Source organism: Schistocerca piceifrons, chromosome X, assembly GCF_021461385.2.
Source record: "Schistocerca piceifrons isolate TAMUIC-IGC-003096 chromosome X, iqSchPice1.1, whole genome shotgun sequence".
NCBI classification, from domain to species: Eukaryota; Metazoa; Arthropoda; class Insecta; order Orthoptera; family Acrididae; genus Schistocerca; species Schistocerca piceifrons.
This window is the reverse complement of record NC_060149.1, coordinates 80433269-80452561: the sequence shown is the minus strand read 5'-3', so window position 1 is coordinate 80452561 and position 19293 is coordinate 80433269. Positions and strand designations below refer to the sequence as shown.

Below are 19293 nucleotides of genomic sequence, written 5' to 3'. Positions count from 1 at the left end.
ATACTTATATGTTGTTGTGGACTTCAGTCCAAAGGTTGGCTTGATGTAGCTCTGCATGCTACTCTAATCTATGCAAGCCTCTTTATCTCTGAATAACTACTGCAACCTACACCCTACTGAATCTGCTATCTGTATTCGTCTCTTGGTTTCCCAATCCGATTTTTACTCCTTCACATTTCCCTCCAGTACTAATTGCTCATCACTTGATTTCTCAGAATATATCCTACGAATTGATCCCTCCTTCTAGTCAGGTTGTGCCATAAATTTCTTTGCTCCCCAGTTCTATTCAGTACTTCTGTATTCATTATGTGATCTACCCATCTGATCTTCAGTATTCTTCTGTTGCCCCATATTTCAAAAGCTTCTATTCTCATTCTCCATATTTCACTTCTATACATGGTTACACTCCATACAAATACTTTCAGAACAGACTTCCTGACACTTAAATCTATAATTGATATTAACAAATTTCTCATCTTCAGAAATGATTTTCTTGCCATTACCAGTCTACATTTTACATCCTTTCTACTTCAGCCATCATTAGTTATTTTGCTGCTCAAATAGCAAAACTCATCTTCTGCTTTAAGTGTCTCCTTTCCAGATCTTTACATAATATTACATTTTATTGATACTTGTTCCATAGATCATGAATGCAACATTTCATAATGATGTGGAACATGTCAGCTTAACATCAGTTTTCTTTACATGATATAGTTATTTTCCTATTCATATTTAAAATTCTCCCAGTTTTTCTACAGATCGTACTTTATACCTAAAAATTCATCTCCTGAGTAGAAGGAGCTGTCATTCAGAAATTCTTTTAATTTCTTTTTAAATGCTGGCTGGCTATCCGTCAGACTCTTACTGCAATTTGGTGGATGACCAAAGACTTTTGTGGTAGCATAAGTCAAATTTAACACAGAATTGTGAAGATAATCCTTTCTTCTAATGTTGGAGCTATGCGCTTTCCTATTATTTTTGAATTGGCATGGGTTATTAATAACAAATTTTATAAGTGAATATATATATATATATATATATATATACATATATATATATATATATAATTCTAAGGTACTGTGAATGTCCCAAGTTCGTTAAATACATACCTGTGAGGTGATATTAAGTGGGCCACATGAAAATAGGCACAGCAGGCTAATTTACTGATATGTTTATTACCAAAATTTGCAATAAGCTTTATATAATATGTAGCTGAACCTAAATGTGTCAGTAGATCATCAATATATTTCTTCCAATTCAATTTACCATCATTGTCTGCACCCATAAATTTGGAATATCCTGCCATATTAGCAGACTTCGGTTCAAAGCCTATATTTATCAATTTATCAATGGTGTTGTATCATTTACTGTACAGAACTGTATGCACTGTATTTTCTCAAAATTTAGTGAGAGTCCATTTGCAGAGAACCACTTAATACATTTCTGAAAAACATTATTTACAATTTCCTTAGCTATTATTGTTTGTTGAGTGTGATTACTGTACTCATATCATCAGCAAAAAGAGGGCCCTGCCGATTTTTGCAGATTATCTGTGCTCTTAATTTCAACCTCCTGCATTCTTCCAGTTAAATATGAATCAAACATTTTGTGCACTGTCCCACTCATACCACAAGACTTAAGCTTATGTAGAAGAAGTTTACAATTCATATGGTAAAAAGCCTTTGAGAGATCACAAAATCTCAGTGGCTGAGGTTCGGTTATTGAGAGTATTTAATATTTGATCAGTGGAAGCATATATAGCATTTCCTGTTGAAAAGGCTTTCTGGAAACCAAGCTGACATTTTGTTAGTACTTCATTTTTACAAATGTGGGAAGCTACTCTTGAATAGAACACTTTCTCAAGAATTTTGGACAAAGGTGTCAAAAGTGAGATTTGGCGCTATTTGTTAGCATCAGACCTATCCTCTTTTTAATGCAATCTTTTAACAATAGCATATTTCAGTCTATCCAAAAAAATGCAGTGTTTTAGTGAGCTATTAGAAGTGAGGCTGAGAATCCTACTTATCTGTTGGAAACAAGATTTCAGTACTCTGTTGGAAATGCCATCAATTCTATGTGAGCTTTTCCTTTTGAGTGAATTTATATTTTCCTAATCTCAGTAGGAGAGGTGAGTTGAATTTCAATTTTATCAAAGTGCATAGAAAATGATTATTAAAAATATTTTCTGCTTTCGATTTTTTCTTAACAAACTTTTCACTGAGTTTGATAGAAATGCTGTCTTCATGTTTTCTCAGTTCCCTGTTTTCCTTATAACAATATACCAAATTGTTTTAATTTTATTATCAGACAAAAAGCACATGCTTTTAGGCTTTCTAGTAACTTTTCTTAATATAGTGCAGTAGTTTTTTACAATATTTGACAGTTTCTGGATCATTTCTAGCTATGAGATACATTTCCCTTTGGTGTTTACAAGATATTTTATCCCCTTAGTAAGACATGGCACTTAGATGATTTCCTACAATTATGTTTCATTGTTCTCATAGGGAAACTGTTTTTAAATATACTCACAAAGGTATCATGAAACAGGTTAAATTTTAAATGAGCATCAGGTTTCCTGATACCTCATCCCAATGTGTTGCAAGCTATCCCGAAAATTTGCAATTGTTAAATCGTTAACTGAATGCACTTTTTTGGAGGACTGTTTTGCATTACTGTATAAAGCTATGTCATATGCTGCAACTAGCTGTGCATCATGATCAGAAAGACCATTCTTAACAGGAAAAGTTTTTATTTGATTAAATTTATCTTGGTCTATAAAAATATTATCTATCTCTGTACTGATTTCCTGTACTACACGAGTTGGAATATCAATAACTGGTATCAAATTGAAAGAACCAACTAATACTTCAAGGTCATTCTTTCTATCAGATTCTGTCAGAAAATCTAAACTGAAATCCTCACAAACACTAATTTGCTTTCCTCTGTCTGACAGACAGCACAACAAAGAGTCCAAGTTTTTCAGAAGTAGCTGAAAATTTCTCAGTGGAGACCTATACACACCTGGAATTATAAAACTATCATTATGTACCTTGTGCTCGCAGGCACATACTTCCATACTTTGCTCCACACAAATTGTTTTAGTTTCCAAATAAGTTTTCACATATATGGCATCTCCTCGTTTCTCCATTGTGTCTCTACTTACATGCACTGAAAACTTATATCCACCTACATTTACCTTTTCCATGTCTGTGACTAGATGTTCAGACACGCACAATACATCTATTCTACCCCCATTTTCTAAATCTTCTAAAGGAACAAGATCATGTACTTTGTTTTTTAATTCCCTGATATTCTGATGCAATATAATAACATTATTTTTCACTGCACTTTTATGAGAACCTAGTGATGCACTAACATTATTATTCCCTGTACTTTTGTGAGACTCTTGTGATATTTTAACATCTCTATTACCTGTCTGTAAGAGATTCTCGTTGAGCTTAATTTCATTCAATGTTGAATCATTGGACACTGGTCTTAGCCTAAAAAAGAGGTACTACCACGAGTTTCAGTGCCCCCTTAAATATTTTGCTATCATCCAGCCAGTTTACCCTTCTCTTTCCTATTGAGATGCAGGCCACGACTTATGAAATCCCACTTACCAATGGATTCGACTGAAAGCAAACCTGACAAAGCAGCCGCCTGAAGCCACTGATCTAACCCCATATTGACCCTCCTGACAGAGCTGTTCAATTGTAGCTGATCACACCACACGAAAGCATGAACCAACACAACATTTCTACAGTTCGTTAAAGGTGCTATTTTTACGATTTCACAGTTAACATTGTAGTCCTGACCCCTATCAATGCTGTTTCCTGCTCCTCTCACTATCAATACATGATCACGCTTTGTAAAACCATTGCATGATGATCCTGCATTCTCCATTACTTGGGTAAGAAATGAACTGGGCTCGAAAATCTTGTGACTTGGTACCTGTACCTAATTTTTCCTGTAAGATGTGGCCCATACCTCTTCCATGCCTGCTACCTAACAACAGAACTTTCTTCCGACTTTCCACTTTTCTTGAAACAGTTGGTTTCCTGTTACATATCAACTATACTTCCATCTACCTGAGCCTCTTCCTTAGTTAACTGTGGTAGTAAGGCGAGTCCATTGCTTGTGCTAATGATGAAACTTTCAGTTACTGTTCTCTCTCTGCGAACCCTCTTCCTAGCTACCACTTTCCACCTGTCATCAGTTCAGCCTTAAGGGTTCTAATCTCCCCTACTGGTTCAGCTATATACTTATCACTTGAACATACTTTGCAATACCTTTGAAGAGACCCATTTAATTCCCCAATTCCCACGCCATTACATCCCCCCCCCCCCCCAATTGTAACCACTTGCCACAACAGCTGTATAGTGCCCCAGAACTAACTTTTCTATGGCAGCTCAAACACTTCTCGCTCATGGTTGTTTATGGTCTTTTACAACAATTTATCTAGACGATAAAAGTAATATCCTATTAACTACAGATCACAAGAGTCGATAAAGTTACATAGAGCAGTAATTTATGTGTATACTTTCGATACAGTAACTTAATGCACTTAAAATAACGTTAAAACTCAGAACTTGTACACCCGAAAAATTAGGCCTAAGATCGCGTATGCGTAATATGGACTTTGAAAAGAAATAAAAGGTACAACTTAAAACCTGTAATTCCACGAGCAGATATGACACTACTCATATGTAACGAAACCAACCTAAATTTTTCATTTAATGTTAACGCAACCGTCTTAAATTTGTATGAAAACCTATGTCTGGCCCCCCTGCGGGTTCGGGGGTTAGAATAGGCCCGCGGTAATCCTGCCTGTCGTAAGAGGCGACTAAAAGGAGTCTCAACTGTTTCGGCCTTTAATGTGATGGTCCACTATGGGGTTTGACCACTCCCTCTCCAAATTTTCCGTTAGTGCGTACCATTTGGGGAATGACACCTTATGTGGTGCATCTTAAATCCATCTTGCCCTAAGATCTGGCACACCTGATATTTTCATGGAGTTGGACTTACATCGAGCTTCCGGCCACATTCACTGCAGTGTGTTCCGGGTAGCATACATTCCCTTCATTGTGCACTTCCATCTTTGCCCTCATGATGTACATGGATATTTCGACACCTGACATCCAGCACGGTAGCCAGTCCGTTGTGGTGGGGTCGTCATGTACCCTCTTGGTGGTAGCCCCCTGACTACACAGGGATCACACTGCTGATGCCTGAACTGCTACCTCCCCACATATGCCGAGGAGTAGATGCCTATCCCTTTGGGGCATCGGGACTCCCGGCAAAGGCCGTCCTGTCAGGTGGTCTTTGCTGCAGCTGGGTGCAGCCTGTGGGGAGAGCCCCTGGTCGGAGTGGGTGGCATCAGGGCGGATGAGCCGCAATGAAGTGTGGTACATCATCTCTCGCTGATGGGCCTCCACCAGCAGTCTCTAAGCGATCAAGGTCTAACCTCAATGGCAAGAAATATGATCCGAGATCATTTCCCTCCCTTGCCACTCCATGAGAGGAACGCATGGCTAAAGACAGCAGTGCAGATTATTCACCCCGGTACCTTGTCTGTATGTGGGTTGAAGGTGAATCTATTATCCAAACCAAGTCTCAGTTTTTTGTGGAGCATTTAGAGGACAAGTTCGGGTAGGTGGAGGGCTTGTCCAAAATGCGCTCTGGGTCAGTACTCATCAAAACAGCATCCTCTGCCCAGTCACGAAGGTTGCTCGCATGTGACAAGCTGGGGGATGTTTCAGTTGGTATCATGCCCCATAAGAGTCTCAACATGGTCCAGGGTATTATATTCCACAGGGATCTTCTTCTGCAGTCCGACGATGAACTATGCGCCAACCTAGAACGACGAGGTGTTCACTTCGTCCGGCGCGTCCATCGTGGTCCGAGGGATAATCAGGTAGCCACCGGTGCCTTCATCGTGGCCTTCGAGGTTGAGGTCTTACCCGAAAAGGTTAAGGTGATGGTCTACCATTGTGATGTGAAGCCATATATCCCTCCTCCGATGCGGTGTTTTAAATGCTGGAAGTTCGGGCACATGTCATCCCGCTGTACTTCTGGCATCACGTGTCGAGATTGTGGACGTCCTTCGCATCCCAATACTCAATGTGCCCCACCTCCTATCTGTGTTAACTGCGGAGAACACCATTCCCCCTGCCCACCGGACTGTAGGATATTCCAGAAAGAAAGGAAGATAATGGAATATAAGACCCTGGACCGCCTGACCTACCCAGAGGCTAGGCGGAAATATGAGCGGCTACATCCTGTGCCAATGCCATCAACTTATGCCGCTGCTGCAACACCGGTACGATCCTCTCCCGTGTCGTCATGTACTGTTGCCTCTCAGCTATGTCAGAATGCGCCGGCCCCCTTGGTTGTGGGGGGCACTTATCCCTCTGTTGCTCCTGCTCCATCTACTTCAGGAGCAACGCCACCCCAACCATCGGGGACATTAGTTCCCCCTTCCCAGCTGGAGAAGTGTGAGACTTTTTCGGCTACTGTAGCCAGGAAGGGGTCCCTTGGGGCCCTCCCATTCCAGGCTTTGCCCAGTGCCAAAGCGGACACCCGCATATTTTTGAAACAGCCACTGGTCGCTGGTCATAGAGCTTCACGGTCGTGGTCCATCCCTGAGACTGACCCAGTGGGGCCCTCCCAGCCAGATCCACCAAAGGCACAGCGTGCAAAGCAGTCGAAGAAAAAGGCTCCCAAGCCTGACATTGCGGTGGAACCTGTCCCACCGCAACCTTCCAACTCTGCGTCTGAGGATGAGGTGGAGATTCTGGCGTCCGCTGAGGACCTCGATCTCGCCGGTCCCTCAGACACTATTGATAGCACCAGCACAGGTGCTCAATCGGAGGCAGCAGGTGACCCAGCGGCGTAATCTGCCTTCCCAGTCCCGTCACGCCTTTCTCAGACATGGACAATATCATCCTCCAGTGGAACTGCAGCGGTTTCTTCCACCATCTAGCTGAGCTCCGACAACTTATCAGCCTTCACCCTTTCTTCTGCATTGCTCTTCAGGAAACTTGGTTTCCAGCTATGCGAACCCCCACCCTCCGTGGCTATCGGGGTTATTATAAGAACTGGGCAACTTATGAAAGGATGTCTGGTGGCGTCTGCATCCATGTCCTTAACTCTCTTCACAGCGAGTCTGTCCCTCTACAAACAGCTTTAGGGGCTGTTACTGTCTGCAGCCTTTACCTGCCACCGGATGGTGATGTCGCGCAGCATGTCCTGGCTGCGCTGATAGCCCAATTGCCGCCACCTTTCTTGTTACTGGGCGACTTCAATGCCCATAACCCTCTGTGGGGTGGCTCAGTGGCAACAGTTCGAGGCGTCAGCATTGAGCATTTATTGGCGCAGCTCGATCTCTCGATTTTAAATGATGGTGCCTTGGTGGCGCATGGCACATACTTCGCTATTGACCTTGCGATCTGTAGCCCTAGCCTCTTACCGTCTGTCCAATGGAGTGTGCATGACGACCTGTGTGGTAGTGACCACTTTCCGATCTTTCTGTCACTGCCACGGCGTCACTCTTCTGGGCGCCCCAGCAGATGGGCTATGAATAAGGCTGACTGGGACTTGTTCTCCTCCATTGCCGCTATTGAGCCTCTCTCTAATGACTACATTGATGCAGTGGTTCACTCAGTCACCACCAGCATCGTTACTGCCGCAGAATCTGCCATTCCCAGTTCTTCTGGGTCCCCTCGGCGGCGGACTGTGCCTTGGTGGTCGCCTGAGATCGCTGAAGCGATTAAAGATCGCCGGCGGGCGCTCCAGCGTCACAAGCGACATCCCTCCATCGAACACCTTATCGCCTTCAAACGGCTGCGTGCACGAGCCCGTCGCCTTATCCGCCAACGCAATCAGGAGTGCTGGGAGCGGTATGTGTCCACCATTGGCCTCCATGTCATTCAGTCGCAGGTCTGGGCCAAGATTCGACGCCTCTATGGCTATCGCACCCCTGTTAGCGTCCCTGCGCTCTCACTGAATGGAGCAGTTTGTACTAACTCCGACGTAATTGCCAACCGCTTGGCAGAGCATTTTGCTCAGAGTTCCGGTTCTGCCAATTACCCAGTGGTCTTCCACTCCCTTAAAGAGCGGATGGAACGTCAGAGCATTTCGTTTCGCACCCACCATCCAGAATCGTACAATGTTCCATTCAGTGAGTGGGAATTTCGCAGTGCCCTAGCCGCTTGCCCTGATACTGCTCCTGGGCCAGATCGCATCCACTGTCAGATGCTGAAACGCCTTTCAGTGGACTGCCAGCGACGGCTCCTCGACCTTTACAACCGTATTTGGGTCGTGGGTGAGTTTCCGTCGCAATGGCGGGAAAGTATTGTTATCCCCATTCTGAAACCAGGCAAGAACCCTTTGGAGGTGGACAGCTATCGTCCCATTAGCCTCACCAACGTTCTTTGCAAGTTGCTTGAACGGACAGTGAGCCAGCGCTTGAATTGGGTACTGGAGTCTTGGGGCCTTCTGGCTCCAGAGTGTTGGGGCCTTCTGGCTCCATCTCAAGGCGGGTTCTGTAAAGGCCGCTCCGCCACCGACAATCTGGTGAGCCTGGAGTCGGCCATCTGTACTGCCTTTGCCCGCTGTCAGCACCTGGTCGCTGTCTTTTTCGACATGTGGAAGGCGTACGATACGACATGGCGTCATCACATCCTTTCTACGCTTCATGGATGGGGTCTTCGGGGCCCTCTGCCGATCTTTATCAGAAATTTTCAGTCGCACCGTACCTTCCCTGTCGAAGTCGCGGCCTCCCATAGTTCCTCCCGAGTTCAGGAGAATGGTGTGCCACAGGGATCTGTTTTAAGTGTCTGCCTATTTTTAATAGCCATTAACGGGCTCGCTGCGGCGGTGGGAACGTCTGTCTCAGCGTCCTTGTATGCTGACGACTTCTGCCTTTACTACAGCTCTGTTGGCATTGCAACTGCTGAACGTCAGCGACAGGGCGCTATCCATAAGGCGCAGTCTTGGGCTGTAGCTCATAGGTTCCAGTTTTCGGCAGCCAAGACCTGCGTTATGCATTTCTGCCGGCGACGCACTGTCCACCCGGAGCCGCGGCTTCATCTTGATGGCGAGCTTCTTGCAGTGGTGGAGTCACATAGGTTTTTGGGGGTCGTTTTTGATGCTGAGTTGACTTGGCTGCTTCATATTCGGCAGCTAAACAGATGTGTTGGCGGCATCTAAATGCTCTACGATGCTTGAGCCACACCCGCTGGGGCGCCGACCGATCTACACTGTTACGGCTCTACCAGGCGTTAATCCAGTCTCGTCTGGATTGTGGGAGCCTGGCTTATGGCTCAGCATCCCCATCTGCGTTGCGGGTGCTGGACCCAATCCTCCACAGCGGGATACGCCTTCCCACCGGTGCTTTCCGGAGCAGCCCTGCGGACAGCATACTTGTGGAGACGGGTGTCCCTCCACTGCGGTTACGGCGCCAACGTTTGCTGGCCGCTTATGCTGCCCATGTTTTCAGCTTGCCTGGGCATCCTAACTATCGTGTACTATTCCCACAGTCGTACGTCCATCTTCCAGAACGTCGGCCCAGAGCTGGATGTACGATCGCGGTCTGTGTCAGAGAGCTTCTCTCCAGGCTTGGGGCTTTACCTCTTCCGCCTCCTTTCCGGGCTCCTCTGCGTACACCCCCGTGGTGTGTGCCTCGGCCTCGCCTTCAGCTGGAATTGGCACAGGGCCCGAAGGACTCAATCCCTCCGGAGGCCTTCGCCGCCGCTTTCTTTCCATCCTCGCAACGTATCAGGGCTCTGGCATTGTTTACACTGACGGCTCGATGGTTGCTGGTCGTGTCGGTTATGCGCTAACTCTAGGGGACCATTCTGAACAACGTTCATTGCCGGTTGGCTGCAGCGTTTACACTGCTGAGCTGGTCGCCATCTTTTGTGCCACAGAGTAGATCCGCTCCTGCTCAGGTGAGTCCTTCGTGACATGTAGCGATTCCCTGAGCGGTTTACGAGCTCTCGACCAGTGTTTCCCTCGTTCTCGTCTGGTGATGGCTATCCAGGAGTCCCTGCATACTCTTGCCCGTTGCGGCCGCTCTGTGGTCTTTGTTTGGACCCCAGGCCATGTTGGGATACCCGGCAATGAAAATGTTGACCGCCTGGCGAAAGAGGCCACCAGTACACCATCTCTGGACATTGGCCTGCCGGAGACTGTTTTGAGGGCAGTCTTACGCCGCAAAGTTATCTCGCTTTGGGACGCTGAATGGCGCGGTCTGGCCACCCATAACAAACCCCCTGCCGTCAAGGAGACGACGACTGTGTGGCACTCCTCCTTGCGCGTCTCTCGCAAGGAGTCTGTCGTCCTCTGCCGACTGCGCATTGGGCACACACAGATGACCCACGGCCACTTATTGCGCCGTGAGGTCCCACCTCTATGTCGCTGCGGCTCCGTTTTGTTTGTGGTCCACATTTTGTTAGAGTGTCGCCTTTTAGCTGTGCTCAGGCAGACGTTTGCGCTGCCTGACACGCTTCCTGCCCTTTTAATAGATGACTCTGCCATGGTGGACTTAGTTTTGCGTTTTATTCGGGCAGGGGGTTTTTATCATTTAATCTGAGTGTTTGTTTTTTAGTGGTGATTCTGGCTTTTGGCCTCCGATTTTAAACTGAGTTTTTAATGTGTTCTCAGTGGTTGGCTTTTCCTTTTTTTTTCTCTATGGTCGGCCAACCACCGTCACACTCTGTGTGATTTTAATTTGTTTTGTCTGATCTCTGTCTGAGTCTTTCTTGTCCTGTGTCGTCTGACGTCTTTTCTGTTGTTCGTTTTTTATTCTCTGTGGGTGATTTTAGTTTATTGGAAAAAGGGACCGATGACCATCGCAGTCTGGTCCGTTTAACCCCCACAAACCACCACCTATGTCTGGAGCATGCGGAAACTGGCCCTTAAGATTTTTTTCCGAGAAATACGCTGAAACAAATATATAACAGATAATATGAAACAGACACTGTTTAACTTCCCTACCTTGTAATATTAACTTAATTGACAATTATTACAGAATTAACTAGTTATCTTCACTAGCTCAGTACTCAAGCGTGTGCAGTCTTTTACAAGGCTCCAACATTCTGTTGAATTCCCTCTGTCTAATTCCCTCAGAATAACCGGATTTAATTCAATTATACTCTATTATGCTTGTTTTGCATTTGTTGATGTTCATCTTACATCCTCCTTTCGAGGCCCTGTCCATTCTGTTCAACTGAATTTCCAAGTCCTTTGCTGTCTCTGAGAAAATTACAATGTCATCGGCAAACTTCAAAGTTTTTATTTCTTTTCCCTGTACTTTAATTCCTATTGCACATTTTTCTTTTGTTTCCTGTATTGCTTGTTCAATGTACATATTGAATAACATCGGCGATAGGCTACAACCCTGCCTTAGTCCCTTCTCAACCACTGCTTCCTTTTCATGTCCCTCGACTCTTACAACTGGCGTCTGGTTTCTGTACAGGACAACGCACGAACATAAGACACACAATACACATAAATCGCCTGAACACACAGAACGAACTACATGCCATAATACGCGACCCGGATAGGTGGACTGAACTCAACAAACTAACGGACGAAATCTCGAAGATCCAACAAATAGAATATTTGCGCAACAGACCCTACCGATGGCAAGACGATCCAAACAGACATCACGATGCCCAGGGGGACACAGATATGACTAGCAACACGAGTAATGAAGAAGAAACAGATACAGACCAGGGCACCAACACGGATATTGAAGCGTCCAGCGCGGATGATCCATAGTGTTAACCAAGTAAACTTCAAAGAACAGAGTGGAATAACCGACAAGAGGAGCACAAGTCACACACAATCCTAAAAACAGATTGCACCTTATATGTAAATAGTTAACAGCATCTCCATGTCTAATAAGAGCTTAAAGCTAGGTACCTCTTCATGGGACCTACGCCTTCCGTTAAGAGGCAGCGCATAGTCTGGATGGAAGGATCTTAATTGTGGTCCCTCTCTTTTGAGCCCAACCCGACGGATACCTATGGTAGATCGGGGAAAACCACCGTTCAGGCTGCGTTGCTGGCGGGGCCGGAAGGTGCTAACTGCCACACCATGTATCATTGTAAGTCTCATTGGCTCAGTGTGAATTGTTTGTACAACCAACCTACACAGCCTATACCTCAACCTCCACTACACTAATAACTTCTGATCTGAAGCTTAAAGTTAGGCACTTCTTCAAGGGACCTACGCCCCTGGTAAGAGGCGGCGCACGGCCTGGATGGAAGGATCTTAATTGTGGTTCCTCTCTTTTGAGCCCAACCCGACGGTTACCTATGGTAGATCGGGGAAAACCACCGTTCAGGCCGTGTTGTCGGCGGGGCCGGGGGGTGCTTGCGCCTGATGTACTCTACCAGGAGCCTTGTAGGCTCGACACAAGCCGTTAGCGTCATTACCTTATTACTTTTACCACAAGTACCCTTTCATTAGCAACTTTGAGCCAAGCACAAAATCAGTTACCTTTCTATTGTATATCGTAAATAGTTTAGCAGGCTGGACATGGAGGTCTTAGTCTTAGTTTCTAGGTTTAACGTACCCTAATCACTTCTAGTTAAGTTAGTTTTTAGGATGGTCGATGTTAAAGGCATGGTGAGCGACGGCCAGCGTCTTGAGGGTCATTCCAAGACCTGGGCCGCCGCCCACAACCAGGTGACGGGCAATATTATACCTATCCCTTCTCTATTCAATTCTCTTCCTTCCTTCTTTCTAAATATTTAATTTCGTTTTGTTGACTAATATGTTACTTGATTTTGTATCAGTTACTTGACTTATTAAACTTGACTTATTAAATTAGTAGTTCAGTAATATTCACACCTATTATCACCTGCTTTCTTTGGAATTCGAATTAATACACACTTTTTGAAATCTGAGGGGATTTGGTCTGTCTCTTATATCTTGCTCACCAGATGGAAGAGTTTCGTCATGGCTACCTCTCCCAAGGGTATCAGAAGTTGTAACGGAATGTCGTCTGTTCCCAGAGCCTTGTTTCGACCTAGGTCTTTCGGGCGTCTGTTAAATTCTTCTCGCAGTATCATATCTCTGATTTAATCCGCATCTATGTCCTCTTCCATTTCTATAATACTGTCCTCAAGTACATTTCCATTGTATAGACTCTCTGTGCACTCCTTCAGCTTTCAGCTTTCTCTTCTTTGCTTAGTACTGATTTTCCAGTTGTGCTCTTGATATTCGTACAGGTACAGCACAACTAACTGACGAAATAATAACTGCCACAGAGAATGAGGAGTATGTTACTCTACTGTCCTTGATCTAGGAAAAGATTTTTGTGTTAACATCACTATATTACATGACAAGCTGTCTGTCTGTGTATTAGAGGAACTGGTTATGAGTTAGTAAAATCGTATATGAGTAATAGAAAACCATTTTTATTGCTCAAAACAAACACTGGATCTTTCAAATTCAAAATTTCTAATATCAAATATGGAGTGCCTCAAGGATGTGTCTTAGGACTCATTCCTTTCTTGATTTACATTAATGATATATGGTACTATACTCCTAACTCTACAAAAAATGTTGTATGCAGGTAATACGCCAATAGTGTGCAGACACAAAACCTATGATAGTCTGGAATTGCTGTGCAACAGTGTAACTAATAAAATACTCCAGTATTTCAATTAAAAACATCTAAATTTAAGTGATTCAAAGACTGCAATAATGGAATTTAGCACCAGGAAACAAATAGAAATTGGTATGAAATTATCAGTAGGAAATGAGATTGGAAGAAAGGAAATAATGTACAAAGTCCCTGGGAATAACAATCCAGGGCAACCTCAAGCCTTTAAGCTGTGAAAAAACATATTTGCCCTAAACATAATTAGCAAATATTGTAAGAATTTCTGTGTACTAAAAACTGCTAATCATTCATTTAACTATGAGGTATAAAGATAGGGTGCAACAATACAGTCAATCATAAGCACATTATTAACACTACAGAAAAAGTTATCATCATTATTTGTGGTGCCAAACCTAAAGAATCACGTTTGAACTTGTTTCCAAAAATAGGCGTCCGTGCCATTATAAGTGTATATACACTGAAAGTAATATCGCTTGTCGAAACAATAAATCCAAACTTCAACTGTGACCTACACCAGCATGAACAAGGAAATAATTCACATACCAAATAAATAGCCACACTACAGCTTTACATGAAAAAAATACATTTCATGCTGGACTGAAGCCATCCAGTGCCCTACGAAAAAGTCTCTCACCCTTTACTACAAGCAAATTAAAGGAACACCTAAAATTTTTTAAGTTGAAAATCAATTTTAATCCATAGATGAACACTTTATCTACATGAGAAGTGGTTTATACGTCTTCTCAAAGTTTCAAGTAATTCACAACTGAAGTAATGATTATAAAAATACTTGTAGCACTGTTACTGGTATATAAACAAATGTAAAATTTCTTGCTACACATATTTTTTGTTTTTAATTTGTAAACTGACGTTTTCAGAAGAATAATCTGTATGATGGTCTGAAACTGTATTATTTCTAGGGATTGTACATGATTATTTGATGTTGAAAAAAGTTGCTATTATTATTATTATTGATAAACACTGACAGGTTGAAAGAATTTGAAAGAAGTCATTATATTGCATTAAGTTGCTTTTGTCTGATGCAAACGTTTTTTTGTACTGGCGGTCCACCCATTTGCCCTCTAGGCATTAGCAACTGAATTTAAAAAGCGAAATGTTAACTGGCTCATTACTCTGCATATCATCATCCTAAAAATTATTAGATTTGATCAACAACTAAAGGCATCCCTTACATCGATCGAATGGGAAGGATGTCATACATTTAACAAATACCATCTTCTACATGTGTAACTAAAACTTAAAACTCATATGTGGCTCTGTTTATCATGAATACATACATGTAATATTACAACAAAATAGGGCTGTATACATCTTAGAATAAAGACATGCACACTGTAGTCAATGTCTTACAAAGAAAACATATTTGTTTTTTCGTCATTCTTTACCCATCTTCTGTGGTTCCTTAGTTGCTTCAAAATTCATGGGGGTATCTTCTGCCTTTCAACTAGATGAGAGACAGTTTGTTCTATACCATAAGCGTTTCGCTACTTTTATTTATGAAGCACCTTCAGTGGCCTGTAACACAAGTTTTTTATATATGCTGTGATAAATGCATTGTGTAGTAGTTGCAAGCACGTTGTGATCTTAAGTTTTCTCATGTTTTTCTCCTGTTTTTGAGGTAAGAAACAACTTTTACAATACAATTTTAATGAAGTTAAGTTAAGGTTTAAGGTAACTTACAGCTTCCAACATTGCTGGGCAATGTGCGTGCTCTTGGAGATGTGTTCACTTGGTCCCTACACTTCAGATGGCCGATTCTGACGTTTTCATTCACTTTTACTGCAACACTTTTCACTTGCACTTTTCATTGTGTGTTGAACTCGTGTGTATATGTTTTGTTATGTGTGAATAACTCGTGTGTGTGGATTGTTAAGTGCAAATATGCTATTCCTTATAAGAGCAGATTTGTGTGCGTGTGTGTGTGTGTGTGTGTGTGTGTGTGTGTGTGTGTGTGTGAGAGACAAAGAGAGAGAGAGAGAAAGGGTGGAGAGATTCATTAATTATTTATTCTTGTTATGTTTCGCATTTCTGTCTGTTACAGTGTTAATGGCTAACAGGACCAGTGAGTTATTGCTTATATTGATTTTCTCATTAAATGTTTTCTTTTTCATTGAAATAACTCTCTGAATACGAAAGTTTTCCTGTAATGTCAGAATTTTATTGTTGTAATTGTTTACTCTAATAATTCTTATGTCCTGTTCCATGCTGGATAGTTCATGTCCATGTTTTATCAAGTGTTCAGCAATGGTAGGATGGCTATTTAATACTTCCAGCTTCTCATATATTTTTTACATCCAGTTTTGAAATTCCTTCCTGCCATCCTCCGAAAAAACTGTTTCACATTCTTGACATTCTAACTGGTATATAACCTGCATTCGTCTTTGTCTAGTTTGTATATTGTTGTTTATAAATGTGAGTGGAGTATGGTTCTTGTTCTGTAAGCAATGTGTAATCCCTGTTTCTTTAGTATATTTGTTGTCCTGTGTGCTGGTTTGTGTTTGTATGTTGAACTGTAGCATTTCATTCTGTTAGTCATGTCATGAGTGTACTGTTTTATGTTTCTGTCTGTGCTTTGGTGTCTGTATTGTTGGTGGGGTTTCGTGGTGTTTGTGTTATCTGTTTGTTTTCGTTTTTATTTAGCTGTGTTTTGATTTTGTGGTTGAGTTTTTGTGCCATATAGGTGTTATAACAATGGTTTGTGGGTATGAGTTGTGGTGTTTGTAATTATTTTTCAAAACACATACACACCCACCCACCCATTCATGAAACGAAGCCTCTCACACAAAGAATAGCACATTCACACGTAACAAAACACGTGCACACACATAAAAAAAATCAAATATTAAACCACACACACTAAACACAAACAAAAGACAAAAAGATAAGCACACAGCGACAGTTGGCAACACTGGATGTAACAGACATGCCCACACACACACACAACACACACACACACACACACACACACACACACACACACACAACGAAAAGTGTTAAGTGAAGTGTTGCAATGAATGTGGTAAAAATGACAAAAATCGTACATCTGGCATGTGGACAGAGAGTAAACACATCTCCAGGAGCTACACATGGACTAGCGAAGTTGGAAATCGTGTTACACCAAATGATAATTTAACCTCACGTAACGTACTTGTAACTAATATATAATGCACGTATTGTATACATAAAAACAAACATGTGTTATAGGCCACTGAAGATGCTTCATAAATAAAAGAAGCAAAACGTGTATGATGAGAAACAAACTGCCTTTCATTTAGTTGGAAAGACGGAACATACCTCCATGACATTTGTTTTTGTGTTCATTGAGAATGAAATTAACTTTTTATTTCAAATAAAAAATCTTTAAGTGAGAATGTTACTGAAACTTCCTGGCAGATTAAAACTGTGTGCCGGTCCGAGACTCGAACTCAGGACCTTTGCCTTTCGCGCTCAAGTACTCTACCATTTGAGCTCCACAAGCACGGCTCTCGCCCCGTCCTCATAGCTTTACTTCTGCCAGTACCTCGTCTCCTACCTTCCAAACTTTACAGAAGCTCTCCTGCGAACCCAGCAGAACTAGCACTCCTGAAAGAAAGGCAAAGGTCCCGAGTTCGAGTCTCGGTGTGACACACAGTTTTAATCTGCCAAAAAGTTTCATTATCAGCTCACACACCGCTGCAGAGTGAAAATCTCATTCTGGAAACATCCCCCAGGCTGTGGCTAAGCCATGTCTCCGCAATATTCTTTCTTTCAGGAGTGCTAGTTCTGCAAGTTTCGCAGGAGAGCTTCGGTAAAGTTTGGAAGGTAGGAGACGAGGTACTGGCAGAAGTAAAGCTGTGAGGAGGGGGCGTAAGTAGTGCTTGGGTAGCTCAGATGGTAGAACACTTGCCCGCAAAAAGCAAAGGCCCCGAGTTCGAGTCGCGTTCTGCCACACAGTTTTGATCTGCCAGAAAGTTTCATATCAGTGCACACTCCGGTTTGTTATCGAGCTTTAAGGAATCTCTTTCATTAGACTGCGACTATCATTTTATAATGACTATGGTTTTGGAATTTAATTTTGTCTATTTCTGTGAGTGTTGATCCTGTAGCTATTTCTTTTGTAAAAGAGAAAAACAAACAACCTAAAGTCATACATCATGACACACATGAAGTTACATCTACAGAAGCCTAACTGTACTGCACATGGAAAATTATGGTAGAAAACAATACTGCTACATGAAGAAAAGTTTCTGAACACAAGTTTTAGTGCATTGAAAATTGGTTGCGACTTTTGACGTTTGGTTCGCCAGAGGGGACGTGACGCCGTTGCCCAGGTAACAACAACAGCGAGCCAGCTTTTCCTACCACGCTGCCAGCGGTTCGATTGATAAAGCGCCCTGTTGGCATGCCGGGGGTAAACAGTACAACGTGGTGCTGCACTTCAGTTGCTTCTGTGTTCGTAAGCTCCCTTTGTGAAATGTTATTTTTTGTCCTTGAAGTGCTCTGCAATGCTCAGGTGTTGTGAACGAGTGTTTTTGTGTTGGCGTTGCGTTTATAACAGTGCGGCATGACTGAACGCGAGATTCGCAGTAAAACAGGACGTCCAAGAACACGTTCACCGGTTGCGAAGATAGCGAGCTGTGGAAAGGGAATTCCGATCCGTGGCCAAGGTCGCGAATTTGTGTGCTCTGTGAGCACCTATTTTGAACTCGAGTGCAATAACGGAGGTCGGATTTTTGACGTTACAAGAGTGGTAGACAGAACATCTGCTGCTCGTAAAATTCATCGATCAACGGTGCTCAGATTTGGCAAGGAGAAGGAAAGCAAGGAAGATGTGAGTGAAGAAGCAACACCAGGTCATTCTTTATTAGAAACTCCAGGCAAGAAACGATGTTGTGACAGAAGGGTAACGAAGATGGACGCATTCCTGCAGGATACAGTTTGGAGACGTGTACACTTATTATCAGTGCAAGGAATATCCTACCTTGAATAAACTTCTTTCCAGCCTCAAAGAAGCAGAGCAGTTCAGTGAGAGTAGGTTGTTATTTTGAAACTGTTTACACGAGCTTGGTTTCCGGCACGAAAAGTTTTCGTTTCGGACATTTATCGTGGAGAGAAGCAACATAGTGGCGTGGTGAGCCAGTTATTTGCGAGCAGCGAGGAATTTTTCGTTCGGAGACATTGTGTGGTTGGACGAGACATGGGTTAATGCGTGTCACACGTTGACAAAGGGGTGGACAGATCGCACAATACAAGGGACGACGAAAGCGCCGATAGGCAACGGTGGCAGGATGATCGTTCTCCATGCTCGCTCTGCTCGTGGTTACACTCCAAACAGTTTATTGGTTTCATGGATTGGTTTTCTGATGTTCTGCTACAGAATATTCCTTCAAATACTTCAACAGTAATGGACAATGCGCCATACTACTCCGTTGTGATAGATAAAGCTCCGATAATACAGTGGAGGTAAGCAGATATTTTGCTCTGGGTGCAAAGAAATGTCCCATCGGATAAAGTTGAACTTGGCAAGAATAAGGCAGAGTTAATGCAACTTGCAGCACTTGACAAGCCAAAAACTCCACGTTATCAGGTCGGCGAACTGGCTACCGACAAAGGGCATAATGTTATTAGGTTTCGTCCGTATCACACACATGTAA

The 19293-nt window shown here is 43.1% G+C and overlaps 1 protein-coding gene across 1 annotated transcript in view; it reads right to left on the bottom strand.

The window, feature by feature from the left end:
* The window catches only part of LOC124722185 (dynein axonemal heavy chain 7-like), a 913348-nt gene that overhangs the window by 761323 nt on the left and 132732 nt on the right, over positions 1-19293 (bottom strand). The window lies entirely within an intron of this gene.